The sequence below is a fragment of the Phyllobates terribilis genome, unplaced genomic scaffold (assembly GCF_046119375.1).
Source record: "Phyllobates terribilis strain yellow unplaced genomic scaffold, ASM4611937v1 Scaffold_4__5_contigs__length_816908805, whole genome shotgun sequence".
NCBI lineage: Eukaryota > Metazoa > Chordata > Amphibia > Anura > Dendrobatidae > Phyllobates > Phyllobates terribilis.
In genome coordinates this window covers 302,296,879-302,319,687 of record NW_027362764.1, presented here as the reverse complement: position 1 = coordinate 302,319,687, position 22,809 = coordinate 302,296,879, and positions in this window count along the sequence as shown.

The following is a 22,809-nucleotide window of genomic DNA, read 5'->3' as shown; positions in this document are numbered from 1 at the left end:
GTTCATTACTGACTCCCTGCACTACAGCCACCATCATCCACCCACACTGCCCTGAAGCTACACTCTTCCTGTGGGGAGTAATAATACCATTGCTGCAAAACCACCAGCTTCAGAGGACTGTTCCGCAGCGGCGGCCCCTTTGGCCGCACTCCACAGGTGGCGTAGTCGGACATTATAAAACCCATATATACAAATTACCCTTGGATTGACCGCCCTGGGTCATGGACCGGGTCACCGCCACAGTGACTACAACCCCCAGCGTCTACCGGCCCGGCTCCGGGTACCCCACGGCCCAGGGGGCGCGTCAACTTCCTAGGTCCCTGATCTGAGACCACTCCTGCAGCATGATTTGCCCCACCTCTGGATCTCGTTGGCCCAGGCTATACGTCAGAACGTATTGCACCAGGGCTTGTCGGTGCTGCCACAGTCGCTGCAACATGTGCAGAGTTGAATTCCACTGTGTCGGCACATCGCATTTCAGCCGGTGAACTGGCATGCCCAACGACTTCTGTAGAGATGTAAGTCGTTGAGCTTTGAGACGCGAACGGCGGAAGTGAGCACACAGCAACCGTGCCCTCTGCAGAAGGCCATCTAGTCCGGGATAGTGGGCTAAAAATTGCTGGACAACCAGATTCAACACGTGAGCCATACAAGGCATGTGTGTGACATTGCCCCGCCAAAGGGCCGCACCCAGGTTTGCAGCATTGTCGCACACGGCCTTACCTGGTTGCAGGTCCAGTGGAGACAACCATTCATGAAACTGGGTCTCCAAAGCTGACCACAACTTCTCAGCTGTGTGACTCACATTTCCCAGACATTTCAAAGTAAACACCACCGGATGCCGTTGAGCCCTGCTGCCAGCATAGTAAGGAGGTGTGCAGGATTCCTTCTGCGCAGTTAGAAAGCGGGTGGCATTACCAGACAGGCTTTGGGTGCAGGTGGAGGACCGAGAGGAGGTTGAGGAGGCAGAAGTAGTGGAGGAACTTCTAGATAAAGAGGATTGATGTACAACTCGTGGGGACGGCAAGACTTGGACAGCAGCCCCTTGTCCTGCTGTCACCATAGTTACCCAGTGCCCAGTCAGCGACATGAAATGCCCCTGTCCATGCCTACTCGCCCAAGTGTCTGTAGTGAAATGCACCCTGTCACACACAGAGTTTCTCAAAGAAGTGGTGATGTTGTGTGCGGCATGCTGGTGGAGCGCAGGCACACCTTTCTTTGAGAAGTAGTGCCGACTGGGCATCTGGTACTGGGGCACTGCGACGGACATAGGATCTCGAAAATCCTCTGTGTCTACCAGGCGGAAAGGCAGCATTTCTGTAGCGAACAGCTTGCAGATGGTGAAATTCAACCTGTTAGCTTTCTCATGGCTAGGAGGAAATGGTCTTTTACTTGTCCACATCTGAGGGACCGATTGCTGGCTGTTGTGCTTAGACGGGGTTGAGTAGGGTGTCCGGTAAACTTGCCGGTCTGTGAGGAAAATGCAGGCGGAAAAGTTAGGTTGCTTTGATCCAAAGGTCGTGCTCTCGATGTCGGAGAGCGCTCAACACCAGCTGGTGTTTCCACTTCCAAATGAAATGATGACCTGCCAATCACACTGGCTGTTGCGGGTAAAGAGGTGGCAGGTCTGCGTCCAAAAACATGTGTGACTGCTGTCCCCCCAGTCACAGAGGATGAAGAGGCCGCGGATGCACAAGATGGGGCAGATGGTGGTTGGCCCGGCCCTCTATGCCGCATTGTAGCACAGTGAGCTTCCCACTGCAACTTATGCTTCATATCCATGTGACGGTTCATGCATGAAGTACTCAAACTATGGATTTTTTGGCCTCTACTTAGCTTTTTGTGACAAATATTACAGATAACACGAGTTGGGTCATCCTTATCGATCTGAAAAAATGCCCGGGCTATGCAAGGCTTAGAGCCCATGCGACCTGAAGAGCCACTACGACTTGTGGTCAGAGGCAGAGTTGTGGTTGAGGATGCAGTTGTTGATGTGCTTCCAGTACTCCGTCTCTGTCCAGGAAGGCGCAGCCTAACCTCGTCGTCAATAACATCTGTGACGCCCAGCTGTTCTTGGTATCACAGATCCTAGAAGAGTGCATTGATGGAATCCTCCACAAGAGGCCCCCATAAACATTCACACATCTCCACCTTCCACCTCAGACCAGCAGAGGGAGCCCATTAGGGATATAAATAGGGAAGGTGGAGCTAGGCAGTTCAGTTCCTCTGAAGAGTTCCTGCAGTAGAGAAGCCTAAGAGAGGTCAGTCTGCAGTGGAGCTCAGTCTAGTCTAGAGAACTCAGTTAATAGTTCAGCAGTGGAGCACGAGGCTCCTGTTAGCTAGATTCAGGGAGCCCAGTTAGAGCTTAAGGTGTGCCGGCGCCATAAGATCGATGAAGCGCGGCAAGCTGCCGTTAGTGTGTATAGCCTAGTGAGGGCCCGAGTAGGCCGAAGGCGAGTGGAGGCAAGGATGTTACCGATAGGATACCGAAGCTCATCAGTTCCAAGGATGTCCACCCATTTCTTCTGATACATGTTGGCACCAATGACACAGCAAAGAAGGACCTACCGACAATCTGCAAGGACTTTGAAGCATTGGGGAAGAAAGTAAAAGAACTGGATGCGCAGGTAGTTTTTTCTTCTATCCTTCCAGTAGACGGGCATGGCATCAGGAGATGGAACAGGATCCTTGATGTGAACAACTGGCTGAGACGATGGTGCAGACAACAAGGATTTGGATTCCTGGACCACGGTGTGAATTACCTCTATGACGGACTCCTTGCCAGAGACGGACTACACCTCAACATACCCGGGAAACACACATTCGCCAGGAGACTCGCAACACTCATCAGGAGGGCGTTAAACTAGAAGAAGAGGGGATGGGAAGAAAAACGCCGGACACGAACATGCAACCAGAGAACATACTAATGAAAGATATGAAGTGCGACAAAGAAGGTCCAAGACAAGATGCTTGGAAGGGAGGTAAGAAAATTTCTAATACAATCCACAGGGAGAAGATTGGAACAAAACAAAATTGTGTAAACTGCGTGCTAGCAAATGCCAGGAGCCTGACAAACAAGATGGATGAACTGGAAGCAGAAATATCTACAGGTAACTATGACATAGTGGGAATAACCGAGACATGGTTAGATGAAAGCTATGACTGGGCAGTTAACTTACAGGGTTACAGTCTGTTTAGAAGGGATCGAAGAAGTCGGAAAGGGGGTGGAGTCTGTCTATATGTAAAGACGTGTCTAAAGCCTATAATACGGGAGGATGTATGGGAGGGAAATGAGGAGGTCGAGTCCTTATGGGTGGAGATACATGGGGCAAAAAACAATAATAAAATTATCATAGGAGTCTGTTATAAACCACCAAATATAGCAGAAGCCACGGAAAGTCTATAAATGAGACAAATAGACGAAGTAGCAAAAAATAACGAGGTGATTATTATGGGGGACTTCAACTAACCCGATATAGACTGGGAAACCGAAAGCTGTAGATCTCAAAAAGGAAACAGGTTTCTGTCAATTATCAAAGACAATTATTTGTCACAACTTGTGCAGGAACCAACTAGAGGGACGGCCCTTTTAGACTTAATATTAACTAACAGGCCAGACAGAATAACTGAGGTGCAGGTCGGGGGGCACCTGGGAAATAGTGACCACAACATTATACAATTCCACATGTGCTTCAGTAGGGTGCCCAGCAAGGGAGTCACAAAAACACTGAACTTCAGGAGGGCAAAGTTTGATCAGCTAAGAGATGCCCTTCACCTTATAGACTGGGATAGTATCTTCAGTAAGAGGAGCACGGATAGAAAATGGGAAATTTTCAAAACAGTCCTACATAGTCACTGTAGAAGGTACATACCTTATGGGAATAAAAGGGCTAGGAATAGGAGGAAGCCAATGTGGCTAAATAAGGAAGTCAAGAGGGCAATGAAAAACAAAAAAAGGGCTTTCGGTAAACTTAAACAAGAAGGCAGCGAGGAAGCGCTAATATCTTATAGGGAAAAAACAAAATCTGTAAGAAACAAATAAGAATAGCAAAAGAGGAGACAGAGAGACTAATTGCCAAGGAAAGTAAAATGAATCCCAAACTGTTCTTTAACTATATAAACAGTAAAAGGATTAAAACGGATGGAGTTGGCCCATTGAAAAATAACCTGGGTAAAATCATAGAGGGCGATGAGGGTAAAGCAAACCTACTCAATAGCTTCTTCTCCACTGTTTTCACAAAAGAAAACAATTTATCGGAGGAAATGCAGAGTGATAAAGTAAACCCTCCGCTAAATATCACCCACCTAACCCAGGAGGAAGTTCAGAAATGCCTAAATAATATCAAAATAGACAGGTCACCAGGCCCAGATGACATACACCCCCGGGTACTAAAAGAATTAAGTAATGTGATAGACAGACCGCTGTATCTTATATTCAAGCACTCTTTATGGACAGGGACTGTCCCACTAGACTGGCGCCAAGCAAATGTGGTACCAATATTCAAAAAGGGGTCTAAAAGTGACCCTGGGAACTATAGACCAGTAAGCTTAACGTCTGTTGTGGGTAAATTGTTTGAAGGATTTCTTAGAGATGCTATTGTAGAATATCTTAATGATAATAACTGTCTAACTCCATATCAACATGGATTCATGAGGGATCGCTCCTGCCAAACAAACCTGATCGCCTTCTACGAGGAGGTGAGCTCACAGCTGGACCGGGGAGAGTCAGTGGATGTTGTATACCTTGACTTCTCCAAAGCGTTTGATACCGTGCCACACAAAAGGTTGGTATATAAAATGAGAATGCTTGGTCTGGGGGATAATGTGTGCAAGTGGGTAAATAGCTGGCTGAGTGATAGAAAGCAGAGGGTGGTTATCAATGGAGTAAGCTCAGGGTGTGTCAGGGTTACTAGCGGGGTGCCTCAAGGGTCTGTCTTGGGCCCTATATTATTTAATATATTTATTAATGATCTAGTGGAAAGGTTGCATAGTAAAATAGCAATATTTGCAGATGATACTAAACTTTGTAAAGTAGTTAATACAGATGAGGATAGGGCACAGCTACAGGAGGATTTAGATAAATTGGGGAGTTGGGCCAAAAAATGGCAAATGGGGTTCAATGCCGATAAATGTAAGGTCATGCACATGGGAAAGAAAAGCAGCAGTCACCCATACATATTAAATGGGAAACCGTTGGGGAAATCTGACATGGAGAAGGACCTGGGCGTCTTGGTTAATAGCAAATTAAATTGGAGTGCCCAGTGTCAGGCAGCAGCTGCGAAGGCAAATAGAGTCATGGCATGCATCAGAAGAGGAATAGGGGCATATGATGAGAACATTGTTCTTCCTCTGTATAAAGCGCTGGTAAGGCCGCACTTAGAATATTGTGCACAGTTCTGGGCTCCGGTGCTCAGGAAAGACATATTGGAGCTAGAGAGGGTACAAAGGAGGGCGACTAAGGTAATAAATGGAATGGAGGGACTAGAATACCCAGAGAGGTTGTCAAAATTAGGCCTATTTACATTGGAAAAGAGAAGGCTTAGGGGAGACCTCATAAACATGTATAAATACATCAGGGGGCTGTACAGAGATCTCTCCCATGACCTGTTTATACCAAGGATGGTGACAAAGACGAGGGGGCACACTATGCGTCTGGAGGAAAGGAGGTCCCTGCACCAGTATAGAAGGGGATTCTTTACGGTCAGAGCCGTGAGACTCTGGAACTCTCTGGGAGAGGAAGTGGTGATGTCCAACTCACTTAATGAGTTCAAGAGAGGCCTGGACTAGAGATGAGCGGTGTTCGACTAGAACTGTTCGCCAATCTCAAATTCGAGCTGTTTTGGGCGGTGTTCGAGTTGTTCGACGAACCCGAACGATTTGCAAAAAATTCGGCTGTTCGAGGTTATGTTCGATAACTGTTCGTGCACCAAAAGCGTGTCCTGCATGTCTGGCGCTATTTAGAGCACCAATCATGCAGGGATTGTCTGCCACTCACTGTAATGCCACAGCCATGGTGGTTGTGGCATTACAGTGATTGCCCAAATCGATGGGAACAGTGCCAACAGTGAAACATGAAAAGCCGGCAATTCAGCAGCGACATACACCTGTACCCGACAATTTAGAACCGAAAGAATAGAGCTTCACACATAGATTAGATAGATATAAACATGTCAGCCACATATATAAGAAGTGCAGTGACAGTGTTGATTACTGTACTTGTCATTTAGTGTAAAGGATTTATTTAAAAAAATAATAGTGTTTTCATGCACTGTCTCTTTAAAAAAGCCGGCCGGCAATTCAGCAGCGGTACCCGACAATTTATAACAGACAGAATAGAGCATCATACATAGATTAGATAGATAGAAACATGTCAGCCACATATATACGAAGTACAGTGACAGTGTTGCTTACTGTACTTGTCATTTAGCGTAAAGGATTTATCAAAAAAAATAATAGTGTTTTCATGCACCGTTTCTTTAAAAAAGCCGGCCGGCAATTCAGCAGCGGTACCCGACAATTTATAACAGACAGAATAGAGCTTCACACATAGATTAGATAGATAGAAACATGTCAGTCACATATATATTAAGTACAGTGATAGTGTTGGTTACTGTACTTGTCATTTAGTATTAAAATAAAGGATTTATTATTAAAAAAATTGGCGTGGGGTTCCCCTTAATTTTAGGCTCTAGCGGAGGTTAAGCAGACGGCTGGGGCAGATGTTTGAAGCCTGGGAAGGGGGTAATACCCACGGAGCTTCCCAGGCTACTAATATCAGCCCCCAGCTGAATACATAGCCTTTACTAGCTATTAAAATGGGGGACCCCCCCAAAAAAATGACGTGGGGTCCCCCCTAATTTAATAGCTAGCAAAGGCTAGGCAGACAGCTGGGGGCTGATATTAATAGCCCAGGAAGGGAGCCATGAATATTGGCCCCCTCCCAGGCTAGAAACACCAGCCATCAGCCGCCCCAGAAATGGCGCATTCATAGGATGCGCCAATTCTGGCACTTAGCCTCGCTCTTCCACGCTGCCCTGGTGCGGTGGCAGGGGGTAATAGGGTTGGGGTTGATGTCAGCTTATAATGCCAGCTGACATCAAGCCCAGGTTAGTAATGGAGAGGCGTCTATAAGACACCCCCATCACTAACCCCATAGTCAAAGTTAAAAAAAACACAAACACCCAGAATAAAGTCCTTTAATTGAAATAAAGACACAATCCTTTATTGTTCTAAATTAAACCATACTTACCGTCACGCCCATTCCAGCTGAAGCCAACGATCTCCTGCAATAAAAGAAAAATAATAAAGCAACCTCATCCTTACCTTTCCATGGTTCCCACGACAGCTTCAGCTCTGCTACATCGAGATGACAGGCTGGACCGCAGAAGAACGCTGCCATCCAGCCTCTCATCCCGCAGACACTGAGAAGCGCAGGCTTGCTTGCGCTGCTCAGCGTCTCTCTGTGACGACATCCAGATGAGCCGAGTTCATGTCCAATGAACTCGGCTCACCTCATGCACGTCACTGACAGCGTGGGAAAATTCTCAAGCTGAAGCGGTGAGTGCAGGAGAATTCTCCCACGCTGTCAGTGACATGCATAAGGTGAGCTCATGTCCAATGAACTCAGCTCACCTCCTGCACGTCACTGACAGCGTGGGAGAATTCTCCTGCACTCAGCGCTTCAGCGTGAGAATTCTCCCGCTGAAGCGCTGAGTGCAGGAGAATTTTCCCACGCTGTCAGTGACGTGCATAAGGTGAGCTCATGTCCAATGAACTCAGCTCACCTCCTGCACGTCACTGACAGCGTGGGAGAATTCTCCTGCACTCAGCGCTTCAGTGTGAGAATTCTCCCACGCTGAAGCGCTGAGTGCAGGAGAATTTTCCCACGCTGTCAGTGACGTGCATGAGGTGAGCCGAGTTCATTGGACATTAACTCGGCTCATCTGGATGCCCTCACAGAGAGACACTGTGGAGCGCAAGCAAGCCTGCGCTTCTCAGTGTCTGCGGGATGACAGGCTGGATGGCAGCGTTCTGCTGCGGTCCAGCCTGTCATCTCGATGTAGCAGAGCTGAAGCTGTCATGGGAACCATGGAAAGGTAAGGATGATGTTGCTTTATTATTTTTCTTTTATTTCAGGAGATCGTTGGCTTCAGCTGGAATGGGCGTGATGGTAAGTATGGTTTAATTTAGAACAATAAAGAATTGTGTGTTTATTTCAATTAAAGGACTTTTTTCTGGGTGTTGTGTTTTTTTTAAATACTTTACTAGAAATTCATGGTGGTCATGTCTAATATTGGCGTGACCCCATGAATTTCGGGCTTAGGGCCAGCTGATAATGCCAAGCTGGCCCTAACCCCTTTATTACCCAGTGAGCCACCGCATCAGGGCCCTGGATGAGTTGGGTACAGCGCCAGAAGATGGCGCTTCTATGAACGCGCCATTTTCCGGGGTGGCTGCGGACTGCAATTTGCAGCGGGGGTGGCCCAGAAAGCTTGGGCCTCCCTGCGCTGCGGATTCCAGCCCCCAGCTGCCTAGTTGTACCTGGCTGGACACAAAAACAGGGCGAAGCCCCACGTCAATTTTCTTTAAATTATTTCATGAAATAATTAAGAAAAAAAGGGCTTCCCTATATTGTTGTGTCCGGCCAGGTACAAATAGGCAGCTGGTGGTTGGGGGCAGCCCGTTCCTGCCTGCTGTACCTGGCTGGACACAAATATAGTGCGAAGCCCCACGTCAATTTTTTTTAAATTATTTCATGAATTTCCTGAAATAATTTAAAAAAATTGAAGTGGGGCTTCGCACTATATTTGTGTCCAGCCAGGTACAGCAGGCAGGAACGGGCTGCCCCCATCCACCAGCTGCCTATTTGTACCTGGCCAGACACAACAATATAGGGAAGCCCTTTTTTTCTTAATTATTTCATGAATTTCATGAAATAATTAAAAAAAAAGTACGTGGGGCTTCGCCCTATTTTTGTGTCCAGCCAGGTACAACTAGGCAGCTGGGGGCTGGAATCTGCAGCGCAGGGAGGCCCAAGCTTTCTGGGCCCCCCCCCGCTACAAATTGCAGTCCGCAGCCACCCCGGAAAATGGCGCGTTCATAGAAGCGCCATCTTCTGGCGCTGTACCCAACTCATCCAGGGCCCTGGTGCGGTGGCTCACTGGGTAATAAAGGGGTTAGGGCCAGCTTGGTATTATCAGCTGGCCCCAAGCCCAAAATTCATGGGGTCACGCCAGTATTAGACATGACCGCCATGAATTTCTAGTAAAGTATTTAAAAAAAACACAACACCCAGAATAAAGTCCTTTAATTGAAATAAAGACACAATTCTTTATTGTTCTAAATTAAACCGTACTTACCATCACACCCATTCCAGCTGAAGCCAACGATCTCCTGCAATAAAAGAAAAATAATAAACCAACCTCATCCTTACCTTTCCATGGTTCCCACGACAGCTTCAGCTCTGCTACATCGAGATGACTGGCTGGACCGCAGCAGAACGCTGCCATCCAGTCTGTCATCCCGCAGACACTGAGAAGCGCAGGCATGCTTGCGCTCCTCACTGTCTCGCTGTGACGGCATCCAGATGAGCCGAGGTCATGTCCAATGAACTCGGCTCACCTCATGCACGTCACTGACAGCATGGGAAAATTCTCGCGCTGAAGTGCTGAGTGCAGGAGAATTCTCCCACGCTGTCAGTGATGTGCATGAGGTGAGCTCATGTCCAATGAACTCAGCTCACCTCCTGCACGTCACTGACAGCGTGGGAAAATTCTCCTGCAATCAGCGCTTCAGCGTGAGAATTTTCCCACGCTGTCAGTGACGTGCATGAGGTGAGCCGAGTTCATTGGACATGAACTCGGCTCATCTGGATGTCGTCACAGAGAGACGCTGAGCAGCGCAAGCAAGCCTGCGCTTCTCAGTGTCTGCGGGATGACAGGCTGGATGGCAGCGTTCTGCTGCGGTCCAGCCTGTCATCTCGATGTAGCAGAGCTGAAGCTGTCGTGGGAACCATGGAAAGGTAAGGATGAGGTTGCTTTATTATTTTTCTTTTATTGCAGGAGATCGTTGGCTTCAGCTGGAATGGGCGTGATGGTAAGTATGGTTTAATTTAGAACAATAAAGGATTGTGTCTTTATTTCAATTAAAGGACTTTATTCTGGGTGTTTGTGTTTTTTTTAACTTTGACTATGGGGTTAGTAATGGGGGTGTCTTATAGACGCCTCTCCATTACTAACCTGGGCTTGATGTCAGCTGGCATTATAAGCTGACATCAACCCCAACCCTATTACCCCCTGCCACCGCACCAGGGCAGCGTGGAAGAGCGAGGCTAAGTGCCAGAATTGGCGCATCCTATGAATGCGCCATTTCTGGGGCGGCTGACGGCTGGTGTTTCTAGCCTGGGAGGGGGCCAATATTCATGGCTCCCTTCCTGGGCTATTAATATCAGCCCCCAGCTGTCTGCCTAGCCTTTGCTAGCTATTAAATTAGGGGGGACCCCACGTCATTTTTTTTGGGGGGTCCCCCATTTTAATAGCTAGTAAAGGCTATGTATTCAGCTGGGGGCTGATATTAGTAGCCTGGGAAGCTCCGTGGGTATTACCCCCTTCCCAGGCTTCAAACATCTGCCCCAGCCGTCTGCTTAACCTCCGCTAGAGCCTAAAATTAAGGGGAACCCCACGCCAATTTTTTTAATAATAAATCCTTTATTTTAATACTAAATGACAAGTACAGTAACCAACACTATCACTGTACTTCATATATATGTGACTGACATGTTTCTATCTATCTAATCTATGTGTGATGCTCTATCTTTCTGTTCTAAATTGTCGGGTACCGCTGCTGAATTGCCGGCCGGCTTTTTTAAAGAGACAGTGCATGAAAACACTATTATTTTTTTAAATAAATCCTTTACACTAAATGACAAGTACAGTAAGCAACACTATCACTGTACTTATTATATATGTGACTGACATGTTTCTATCTATCTAATCTATGTGTGAAGCTCTATTCTTTCTGTTCTAAATTGTCGGGTACAGATGCTGAATTGCCGGCCGGCTTTTTTAAAGAGACGGTGCATGAAAACACTAATATTTTTTTTAATAAATCCTTTACACTAAATGACAAGTGCAGTAACCAACACTGTCACTGTGCTTCTTATATGTGTGACTGACATGTTTCTATCTATCTAATCTATGTGTGATGCTCTATTCCTTCTTGTCTAAATTGTCGGGTACCGGTGTATGCCGCTGCTGAATTTGCCGGCCGGCTTTTTTAAAGAGAGTGTCTTCTGAGCAGTTTGTCAGCTTTTGGAAACCTTTGCAGGTGTTTTCTATGTGTTTCTATGTCTTTTTGTTTGCCTGCCATTGGTTTTAACGGTGTTCGACGGTGTTCTAAGGTGTTTGACGAACAGTTCGACGAACAGTTCCTCGAACATCCCGGTGTTCGACGAACCGAACCGAACCCGAACACTACGGGGGTGGCTCAACACTAGCCTGGACGCCTTTCTTGAGAACAATAAAATTACATCTTATGCTTAGTGATAGTTAATTAATCCAGGGATTTAATCTAACTGCCAGATTGGTGTCGGGAAGTGAATATTTCGTCAATGATGTAAATTGGCCTATACCGCATGGTATAGGAATAGCGGAATAGCTGCAGTGCACAAGAAATAGGCTGAACTGGATGGACGCTTGTCTTTTTTCGGCCTTATAAACTATGTAACTATGTAAAATATGTAACTATATGGAGAGTTAGTAAATAGGGGGCAGAGGAGCTTAACCAGCTCACCCTGAAGCATTTACCGGACATCGGATCCGAGCTTACCGGGTTCTCTATGACCCAGTAAGGCATAACCGGAATCCCTGGAGAACTACAAGTCCCAGGATCGCTAAGGTGCTGATACGTAACAGAGCCAGGAGACGCTTAGGCCCCACATACTGGGAGCGTGAACTCCAAGACAAGGCCCTACCACAAGGTCAGCCAGCGCAGGACAGAGACAAAGTTTGGCCTAGCTCCAGGCAGGTCAGAAACTTACTACGCAGAGGCAAGAAACAGGAGGCCCTACACCCGCTCATTGGGGAGGATCCTGATATGCACCCTTCACCCAACAGTGCTCCGGGATGTGCCTGAATTTCCACCAGTAAAAGGTACTGAAGTGACTACCGTGTCCATTCCCATTCTTGCTCTGACCCAGCTGGGTCTCGCCTGTCCTGCATTCCCCCTGCATACGCTTTTCTGAGGCCTAGCTCCACCTGTGGGGAGCTATACCATTGAGCTGCCTTATCACCGGCCTCAGTGGACTGCTGAAGCGCTGGTGCTTCTCACCAGATACCACAGGTGGCGTCACGAACTCTTATAATATTAAAAATTATCCACCCTTTTAAAGAGTGCCCCCTGGGTATGGGCCCGGGAGCCGACCACCGCGACATCCCAAAGGCCAGGCAAAGGCCCGGGTACCGAGTCATCCCCATCCCCTGGGCTAGTTACATCCTCCTCCTCCTCCTCTGCTGACCTCATCGACTGTCTGTGGGTTGACAGTAAGTGGGATCTCCAACCTCGTCATCATCACCCTGTGTGTTCTCACACCCGTCGTCCTCAGAGCCAACCTCTTCCTGCCCTGACCGAAAAGTCAAGTTGTCGCTCCAATCAGGTATTTGAGTCTCATCATCGTCTTCATCATTGTCTCCACCAACAGGAGTTACAGTTTGGGAACGAGGGTATACATTATGCTCAGAACCTTCTTCATCTGGTCCTGGATCCGACTCATAAAGATTCTGGGCATCAGTGCAGATCATTTCCTTGTCTTCATTAACAGAAGCTCTGGAGCAGACCTCCATTTCCCAGGCTAAAGTAAGAGTAAACAGCTGCGCAGACTCAACCATCTGTGTTACCCCATACTCAGACGGGCAGCTGGAGACTTGGGAGATGTGAGGAAGCAAGTGCGATTGGGGTGACACCTCTGAGGACTGGAGTATTTGTGATGTTGAAGTTGAGGTGGAGGAGAGCCCACTTGAAGGAGCACTTGATATCCGTTGAAGCACCTGCTGTTTTTGTGCCTCATCTGGAATTTGTAGCGATGGGCGTGTCCATAAGAAAGGGATCGTATCACATTGTCCACGAAAAGAAGTACACATCTTAGTTTGGCTGGAAGATGGTCTTTCTTCTGCAGATGTTACTCCCCTCCACCGCAGGGGGGCTCGACCCACCAGCGGACAGGCACCAGTATTGGGAGAGGGGGGCTGGCCGTCAGGGTCCACCGTGGCTCTGGCACAAACCCGGCGACACGGAGGTCGCACGGGCAGGAACGGACTGGCGGTGTCGGCTTCGCACTCCAGTGTAGTCCCTCTGCCCGCTCGCGCCCATAACCTCAAAGGGATGCGCAAGCGGCTTTTCTTCCCAGGGCTGTTCCCCGCCTAGCAGGAACGTGGGGGAGCTCAGGTCGGCCTTCCACTGTACTCCCTTACCTCCCTCGCCCTCTTTCCTTCTTCCGTTCTCCATCTAACCCCTCGGTTCTGTGGTGTCCACTCTCCCTCTAGCTCTCTCCTTCTCACAGGTGGACTACCGCGTGTATTCACACTGTGGCGAATCTTTTGTGCCCAGGCATAAGAAGTTGTCGAGGTAATGGATACTATGTGCCCCCTTAGAAAGGTCCATTACAACCCATTCGAGGAAGCAACTAAACGCCTCAAATAGTGAGCAGGATCTGGAGCACCCCATGGGCAAACAGCGATCTATATAGTATGCTCCTTCCCAGAAGCAGCCCAATAGGTGGACACTATTCGGAGGCACAGGTAGTAAGTAACTGGAACGCCACATCAATGTCTGTTTTGGCCTTTAGGGTGACCCTTCCCAACTTCTTGATCTGCCTGATTGCCTTGTCAAAGGATGTACAGTATATACTACTGTACTTGGTTGTTAGAACTCTCCTGTTAGGTTTTTTTTAGTTTGCTGGTCACATGACCATTTTTGCCTATTTAATCCGGCTGCGCCCTCCTGGCCTTGCTGGACTTCATTGTATTTACTACTCTTGAGCTAGCTTGGTGCTCTGTTGCCGTTCTCTGTTAGTTTTGCTAGGTCTTCTGACCTCTTTGCTTTTTGTTGTGTGTTTGTCTTTGACTGCTACTATTTCTGCTAGGAGGTGTCCAACTTATCCCAGTCCCTAGTTCTTGTAGGGATCCCTCCCTCACATCTATAGGTCTTCGTACAGACTAGCCGAGGACTTTAGCGGGTCTGATCGCAGGATCAGGTTCCCCGTTACATCGTAGGGATCTAGTTTAGTTCTATTGTAGGGACAGATCTCCAGTCTTTCCTTAGTCTCTGTAGCAGATCATAACAGTAAGTCCAGCCCTTAAAGAAAAAAAAAAAAATTTTCTCTAAGGAAAGACCTCCAGTTTTCCATCATGGTCTCGGTTCAAGATTTGGCTCAACGCTTGCAGGGACTCTCTCTGGAGGTGGCCAAGCTCCAACAACACGTGAGTAGCTGTTCTGGAGCACATTTTGTGGAACCAAAGGTACGTCTGCCTGATCTATTTTTTGGCGAACAACAAGATTTTTTTTCTTTTAAAAATGCTTGTTTATTGTATTTTCGTTTGAGACCCGGATCCTCTGGTGATGAATCACAGTGCATAGGGTTCATAATGTCACTTTTGCGCAAAGATCCTCAGGGATGGGCCTTCTCTCTCCAACCTAGTGATCCGTGCTTTAGATCAGTGGATAGTTTTTTTTCTGCTTTGGGTTTGTTGTACGATGATCCTGATCGTGTCTCATCTGCTGAGTCTGAATTAAGACGTTTGAGGCAGGGATCGGGTAATGTGGAAAAATATTGTTCTCACTTCCGTCGGTGGTCTGCCCAGGTGGGGTGGAACGATTCAGCTTTGAAAACTTTGTTTCTTGCAGGGCTAGGTGAAAGGGTTAAGGATTTACTGATTGCTTATCCCACACCTGGAAACTTGCAGGAGGCAATGCAATTAGCTATACGGGTGGACAGGAGACTGCGTGCAAGGGTTAATGAGAGCAAATCCTCTGCTATGTCAGCTCCGAGTCCTGAGAGGGTCTGTGCTGACAATGGAGAGCCGATGGAGACTGGGGCGATGGCACCCCGCTCTCAGGAAAAAGACCGCAGGCTTTCTGAAGGCTTGTGCTTCTATTGCGGAAATTCTGGTCATTTTATTAAGAACTGTGTGCTTCGTATGAAGAAAGAAAAAAAAATGGTCAGTCATGCCCGTATTGCCTGTTTAAATTCTAAGGGAGTATTCTTATCTGCTACTACCGCTGCTCAGGATGAATTAATTGAATTTCGGGTATTTGTGGATTGTGGTTCTACTCTGAATGTGATTGATGGGGGATTCTTGGAAAAACTTAGATTAGAACCTAAAACTTTGTCATCCCCTATTGCTGTGGTTTCTGTTGATGGCTCTCCCTTGAAGAGTGTTACTCACAAGGTCTGTGAATTTCCTCTCACTATTAATGGTATTCATCAAGAGAATTTGGATTTGGTGGTATTGGATAAGTTGCCTTCTCCAGTAATATTGGGGTTACCCTGGTTAAAATTGCACAATCCTGTACTGGATTGGTCTACCAATGAAATTAAGTCCTGGAGCCCTAAGTGTTATGACAAGTGTTGTAACGGGCGCATTGCTGCTGTGGAAAAAGGGGAATTACCTGTACCTATTCAGGATTTTTGGAGAGTTTTTTCTGAGGAGGAGTCACAAATTTTGCCTCCCCATAGAGACTATGATTGTACCATTGAATTTGTCTCTGGAGCGACTCTTCCTAAAAGTCGTTTATTTAATCTTACTATTCCTGAGAGAAAGGCTTTGGAGGAATACATACAGACAAGCTTGGCCGCCGGTCACATTAGGCCTTCCAAGTCTCCTGTGGCTGTTGGATTTTTTTTTGTAAAAAAAAAAAGATGGCGGTTTACGTCCTTGTCTGGACTTTCGTGAGATTAATAAAATTACTGTACGCAATCCTTACCCACTGCCATTGATTCCTGATTTATTTAACCAGTTAGTGAGGGCCAAGTGGTTCTCTAAAATTGATCTCCGGGGGGCATACAATTTGTTGCGCATGAAGGAGGGTGATGAATGGAAGACTGCTTTTAACTCTCCTGTGGGTCATTTTGAGAACCTGGTTATGCCTTTTGGTCTCACCAATGCTCCAGCATTTTTTCAGAATCTTATTAATGACATCCTTAGACCTTTAATCGGCAAAAATGTGGTTGTGTATTTGGATGACATTCTGATTTATTCGCCTGATCTGGAGTCTCATTGGCGGAGCGTACGTGAGGTATTGCAGTTGTTGATGGACAATTCACTTGTTGCTAAGCTGGAGAAATGTGAGTTCGCTGTACAGAGAATTAGTTTTTTGGGCTACATTATCTCCAGCGAGGGCTTTGAGATGGTCCCGGTTAAAGTTCAACCTGTGCAGGAATGGCCTAGGCGTATTGGTTTGAAATCGATACAGAGGTTTTTGGGTTTCGCCAATTATTACAGAAAATTCATAACAATTTTTTCTATTATTGTCAAACCGCTGACCGATCTCACCAGGAAAGGTGCTAATGCGGTTCAGTGGACTACTGAGGCCATTGAAGCTTTTGTGTTTCTAAAGGAGAGGTTCACCTCTGCTCCCATCCTTATGCAGCCTGATGTGACTAAGCCTTTTTTGGTTGAGGTTGATGCTTCTTCGGTGGGGGTCGGTGCGGTGTTGTCTCAGGAAAACAAGGATGGAGTACATCCCTGTGCCTTTTTTCAAAAAAATTTTCTGAGACTGAACTTAATTACGATATTGGTAATCGGGAATTGCTGGCGATTAAACTCGCATTTGAACACTGGCGTCACCTCTTGGAAGGTGCTGAATTTCCCATTCAGGTTTTCACTGATCATAAAAATCTGATCTATCTTGATGCTGCCAAGCGCTTGAATGCCCGTGAGGCTAGGTGGGCACTTTTTTTCTCGCTGTTTAATTTTTCCGTTACTTACATCCCGGGTACCAAGAATGTTAAAGCGGATGCTTTGTCTCGCAGCTTTTCTCCCATGGTCGGTGTTGAGGAGGAAGAGGAGACAATTTTACAAGAAGGTGTTGTGATTGCTGCTTTGGACTCCGTTTTGGAGGATGAGATTCTTAAAGCTCAGGAGAATGCCCCATCTAACACTCCCCATGGGAGGTTGTTTGTGCCTAGGACCTTTAGGTGAGATTTGTTTGTTGAGTGTCATGAGTCTCGGTTGGCAGGTCATCCAGGAATTTCTGAGACCAAGAGACTTGTGGGTCGCAGTTTTTGGTGGCCTGGATGGCAGAAGGAAGTCATTAAGTGGGTGCGCCAATGTACTGTGTGTGCAAGATCCAAGTCTTCGCATGCTCCTGCTGTGGGGTTGCTTTGCCCTCTGGAGGTTCCTAGTGCACCTTGGACACATCTGGCTATGGACTTTATTACTGACCTTCCCCCCTCTGAAGGTTTCACGGTCATCTGGGTGGTCGTGGACCGTTTTAACAAGATGTGTCACTTCGTTCCCTTCATCAACTGCCTTGCGCTAAGACACTCGCTAAGGCCTTTGTCAAGGAAATTGTCAGACTACATGGTGTTCCTACTGACATTGTTTCTGATAGGGGACCTCAGTTCGTGGCTCGTTTTTGGCGTGCCTTTTGTGACAGGTTGGGAGTTCATTCGTCGTTTTCATCCGGATATCATCCTGAGTCTAATGGCCAGACAGAAAGGAAGAACCAGGATGTTGAGCAGTTCTTGCGTTGTTTTGTGGCAGACAATCAAGAGGGGTGGTCTGAGTTTCTGCCACTTGCTGAATTTGCTCTTAACAACCATACATCCTCTTCTGCTGGGTGTTCGCCTTTTTTTTGTTGTTCTGGGAGACATCCGTCTTTTGGGTCATTCTCCAAATTGGTTTCGGCTGTGCCTGAGGAGGAGAGTTTTTCCGGTGATTTGGAGAGAGTTTGGACGGATGTGCGTGGTAATCTTCAGGAGGCTAACAAAAAATCTAAGAGGTACTTTGATAGGAAACGGCAAGAGGTTTTGTTTGCTGTTGGTGACATGGTTTGGTTGTCCTTTAAGAATCTGCGATTGAGGATTCCTTCTAAAAAATTGGGTCCCAAGTTTGTAGGGCCCTTTAAGGTGCTTCAGATAGTTAACCAATGTGCTGTTAGGTTGGAGGTTCCTACGTCCTGGAAGATTAACCCGGTGTTTCATGTTTCTCTGTTGAAAAGAGCTGACGTGTCGGATGATGACGCCTCTGCCACTGTTCCTCCGTTGGTGGAGGACGGGGAATATGAAATTTCCCGCACCCTAAATTCTAGACGGTATAGAGGGAGTTTGCAGTATCTCGTCGCTTGGAAGGGTTTCGGACCTGAGGATAACTCATGGGTGAGGGCGGATGATGTTTCTGCTTCCAGACTTGTCACAGCGTTTCACAGGAGGTTTCCTGGTAAGCCTGGGCCTAGGGGATCCGGAGGATCCTCTTAGAAGAGGGGGTACTGTTAGAACTCTCCTGTTTTTTTTAGTTTGCTGGTCACATGACCATTTTTGCCTATTTAATCCGGCTCCGCCCTCCTGGCCTTGCTGGACTTCATTGTATTTACTACTCTTGAGCTAGCTTGGTGCTCTGTTGCCGTTCTCTGTTAGTTTTGCTAGGTCTTCTGACCTCTATGCTTTTTGTTGTGTGTTTGTCTTTGACTGCTACTATTTCTGCTAGGAGGTGTCCAACTTATCCCAGTCCCTAGTTCTTGTAGGGATCCCTCCCTCACATCTATAGGTCTTCGTATAGACTAGCCGAGGACTTTAGCGGGTCTGATCGCAGGATCAGGTTCCCCGTTACATCGTAGGGATCTAGTTTAGCTCTATTGTAGGGACAGATCTCCTGTCTTTCCTTAGTCTCTGTAGCAGATCATAACAGTGGTTCCACGTCGATGTTGTCGTTTACGGACCTGCCCCTTGGATATGACAAATGGTGCATTAGTCCGAATGTATTGGGTTCCGTTTTTGGCCCAACTCACAACGGGGATACCACTACGTCTTGTAAGGAAAGTGTTCTGAATAGAACCACCATTCTACCTAAAGATATTTCTTTTTTTAATTTTCTTGTCACGACGTCTGGGTGTTGGTAGGCTGATTTTAGATTTTTACTCCAGCCTTTCTTGATTTTAGAAGGGCATGACAAGCCTATATCTGTGTCTCCTCCTCCTTTTACTCCTCCACCTCTTTTCTTTTCGCATGACTATATGTACTTGTCACTTTTCCATGTGTTAGTTGTGTCTTCTGAGCAGTTTGTCAGCTTTTGGACACCTTTGAAGTGTTTTCTATGTGTTTCTATGTGTTTTTGTTTGCCTGCCATTTGTTTTAACGGTGTTCAAAGGTGTTCAACGAACAGTTCGATGAACAGTTCGGCGAACATATGGGTGTTCGACGAACCGAACCGAACTCGAACACTACGGCGGTGGCTCAACACTACTCGCCACTGCTCGGTATTCGCCCGAGCATCTCAGTACTTGAGAGGCTCGGAGCTCTCCGAGTACTTTCAAGATGCTCGGGCGGGAGCTCGGGTCCCCGTCCTGCATGTTTGGCGCTATTTAGAGCACCAATCATGCAGGTATTGTCTGCCGCTCACTATAATGTCACAGCCATGGTGGTTGTGGCATTACAGTGATTGTCCAAATCGATGGGAACTGTGCTCACAGTGAAACATGAAAATCCGGCAATTTAGCAGCGGCATACACCGGTATCCGACAATTTAGAACAGAAAGAATAGAGCATCACACATAGATTAGATAGACAGATAGAAACATGTCAGTCACATATATAATAATACAGTGACAGTGTTGGTTACTGTAATTGTTATTTAGTGTTAAAATAAAGGATTTATTAAAAAAAAAAAAATAATAGTGTTTTCATGCACCCCTCTCTTTAAAAAAGCTGGCCGGCAATTCATCAGCGGCATACATTGGTACCGACAATTTAGAACAGAAAGAATAGAGCATCAAACATAGATTAGATAGATAAAAACATGTCAGTCACATATATAATAAGTACAGTGATAGTGTTGGTTACTGTACTTGTCATTTAGTGTTAAAATAAAGGATTTATTGAAAAAAAAATTGGTGTGGGGTTCCCCGAAATTATAGTCTCTAGCGGAGGTTAAGCAGACGGCTTAGGCAGATGTTTGAAGCCTGGGAAGGGGGTAATACCCACGGAGCTTCCCAGGCTACTAATATCAGCCCCCAGCTGAATACCTAGCCTTTACCAGCTACGAAATGGGGGACCCCCAAAACATGACGTATGGTCCCCCCTATTTTAATAGCTAGAAAAGGCTAGGCAGACAGCTGGGGGCTGATATTAATAGCCCAGGAAGGGTGCCATGAATATTGGCCCCCTCCCAGGCTAGAAACACCAGCCGTCAGCCGTCCCAGAAATGGCGCATCCATAGGATGCGCCAATTGTGGCACTTAGCCTCTCTCTTCCCTGTAGCGGTGGCAGTGGGGTAATAGGGCTGGGGTTGATGTCAGCTTATAATGCCAGCTGACATCAAGCCCAGGTTAGTAATGGAGAGGCGTCTATAAGACACCCCCATTACTAACCCCATAGTCAAAGTTAAAAAAAACACTAACACCCAGAATAAAGTTCTTTAATTGAAATAAACACACAATTTTTTAATGTTCTAAATTAAACCATACTTACCATCACGCCCATTCTAACTGAAGCCAATGTCTTCTGCAATAAAAGTAAAATAATAAAGCAACCTCATCCTTTCCTTTCCATGGTTCCCAAGATGGCTCCAGCTCTGCTACATTCACATGACAGGCTGGATCGCAGCCGAAAGCAGCCATCCAGCTTGCCATGCCGCAGACACTGAGAAGCGCAGTGTCTAGCTGTGATGGCATCCAGATGAGCCGAGTTCATGTCCAATGAACTCAGCTCACCTCATGCACTTCACTGACAGCGTGGGAGAATTCTCCTGTGCATGCGGTGAGCGTGAGTGAATTCTCCTGCGCATGCGGTGAGCGCAGGAGAATTCTCCCACGCTGTCAGTGACGTGCATGAGGTGAGCTCATGTCCAATGAACTCAGCTCACCTCATGGACGTCATTGACAGCGTGGGAGAATTCTCCTGCGCTCAGCACTTGAGCAGGAGACTTCTACCACGCGGGGATGGCATTGAGATGACAGGCTGGATCGCAGCTGAGCGCTGCCATCCAGCATGCCATCCTTCATAGACACTGCAGAGCGCAGGCAGTGAAATTCATGAAATAATTTATAAAAAATTGACGTGGGGCTTTGCCCTATTTTTTTGTCCAGCCAGGTACAGCATCCAGGAACGGGCTGCCCCCAACCACCAGCTGCCTATTTGTACCTGGCCGGACACAACAATATAGGGAAGCCCTTTTTTTTTATTATTTCATGAATTTCATGAAATAATTAAAAAAAAATACATGGGGCTTCGTCCTATTTTTGTGTCCAGCCAGGTACAACTAGGCAGCTGGGGGATGGAATCCGCAGCGCAGGGAGGCCCAAGCTTTCTGGGCCCCCCCCCGCTGCAAATTGCAGTCCGCAGCCACCCCATAAAATGGCGCGTTCATAGAAGCACCATCTTCTGACGCTGTACCCAACTCATCCAGGGCCCTGGTGCGGTGGCTCACTAGGTAATAAAGGGGTTAGGGCCAGCTTGGTATTATCAGCAGACCCTAAGACCGAAATTCATGGGGTCACACCAATATTAGACATGACCGCCATGAATTTCTAGTAAAGTATTTAAAAAAAACACAACACCCAGAATAAAGTCCTTTAATTGAAATTAACACACCATTTTTTAATGTTCTAAATTAAACCATACTTACCATCACACCCATTCCAGCTGAAGCCAACGATCTCCTGCAATAAAAGGAAAATAATAAAGCAACCTCATCCTTACCTTTCCATTGTTCCCACGACAGCTTCAGCTCTGCTACATTCACATGACAGGCTGGATCGCAGCTAAGCTAAGAGGTTGAACTCCACCATTCCAAGTTGTTGGCCACGGAAATGGTGGTGTTAGGCCCTAATTTTTTTAAATGTGAACACTCCAGATTGTGTTTCCATCTGCTGGGTTGGCTGTAGTGGAAGAGGTGTCAATCCCCATTATAGCACTTATACTTAATTTTAATTAATTGTTTGGTGCAGATATTGTTCTCACAGGAAAACACATGATAAATAGTGTTGAGCCACCCCCGTAGTGTTCGAGTTCGGTTCGGTTCGTCGAACACCCGTGTGTTCGCCGAACTGTTCGTCGAACACCTTCGAACACCGTTAAAACCAATGGCAGGCAAACAAAAACACATAGAAACACATAGAAAACACCTTCAAAGGTGTCTAGAAGCTGACAAACTGCTCAGAAGACATAACTAACACATGGAAAAGTGACAAGTACATATAGTCATGCGAAAAGAAAAGAGGTGGAGGAGTAAAAGGAGGGGGAGACACAGATATAGGCATGTCATGCCCTTCTAAAATCCAAAAAGTGAGAAGCCGACACAGCCAGTCCGTTCCTGCCCGTGCCACCTCCGTGTCGCCGGGTTTGTGCCAGAGCCGCGGTGGACCCTGACGGCCAGCCCCCCTCTCCCAATGCTGGTGCCTGTCCGCTGGTGGGTCGAGCGAGCCCCCCTGTGGTGGAGGCAGCTCTAAGCTTTTTAATTTAAATTGTCTCTCTAATTTGAATGAATACACTTTAAATCCATTTACAAGGATCTATTGGAGGGCAAGTCTCATGCCAGCAGCCGCGTAATTCCAGCTCCAGTAGCGTCCACTAAAGCTGCTGCAGTTAAAAAGCTTTTA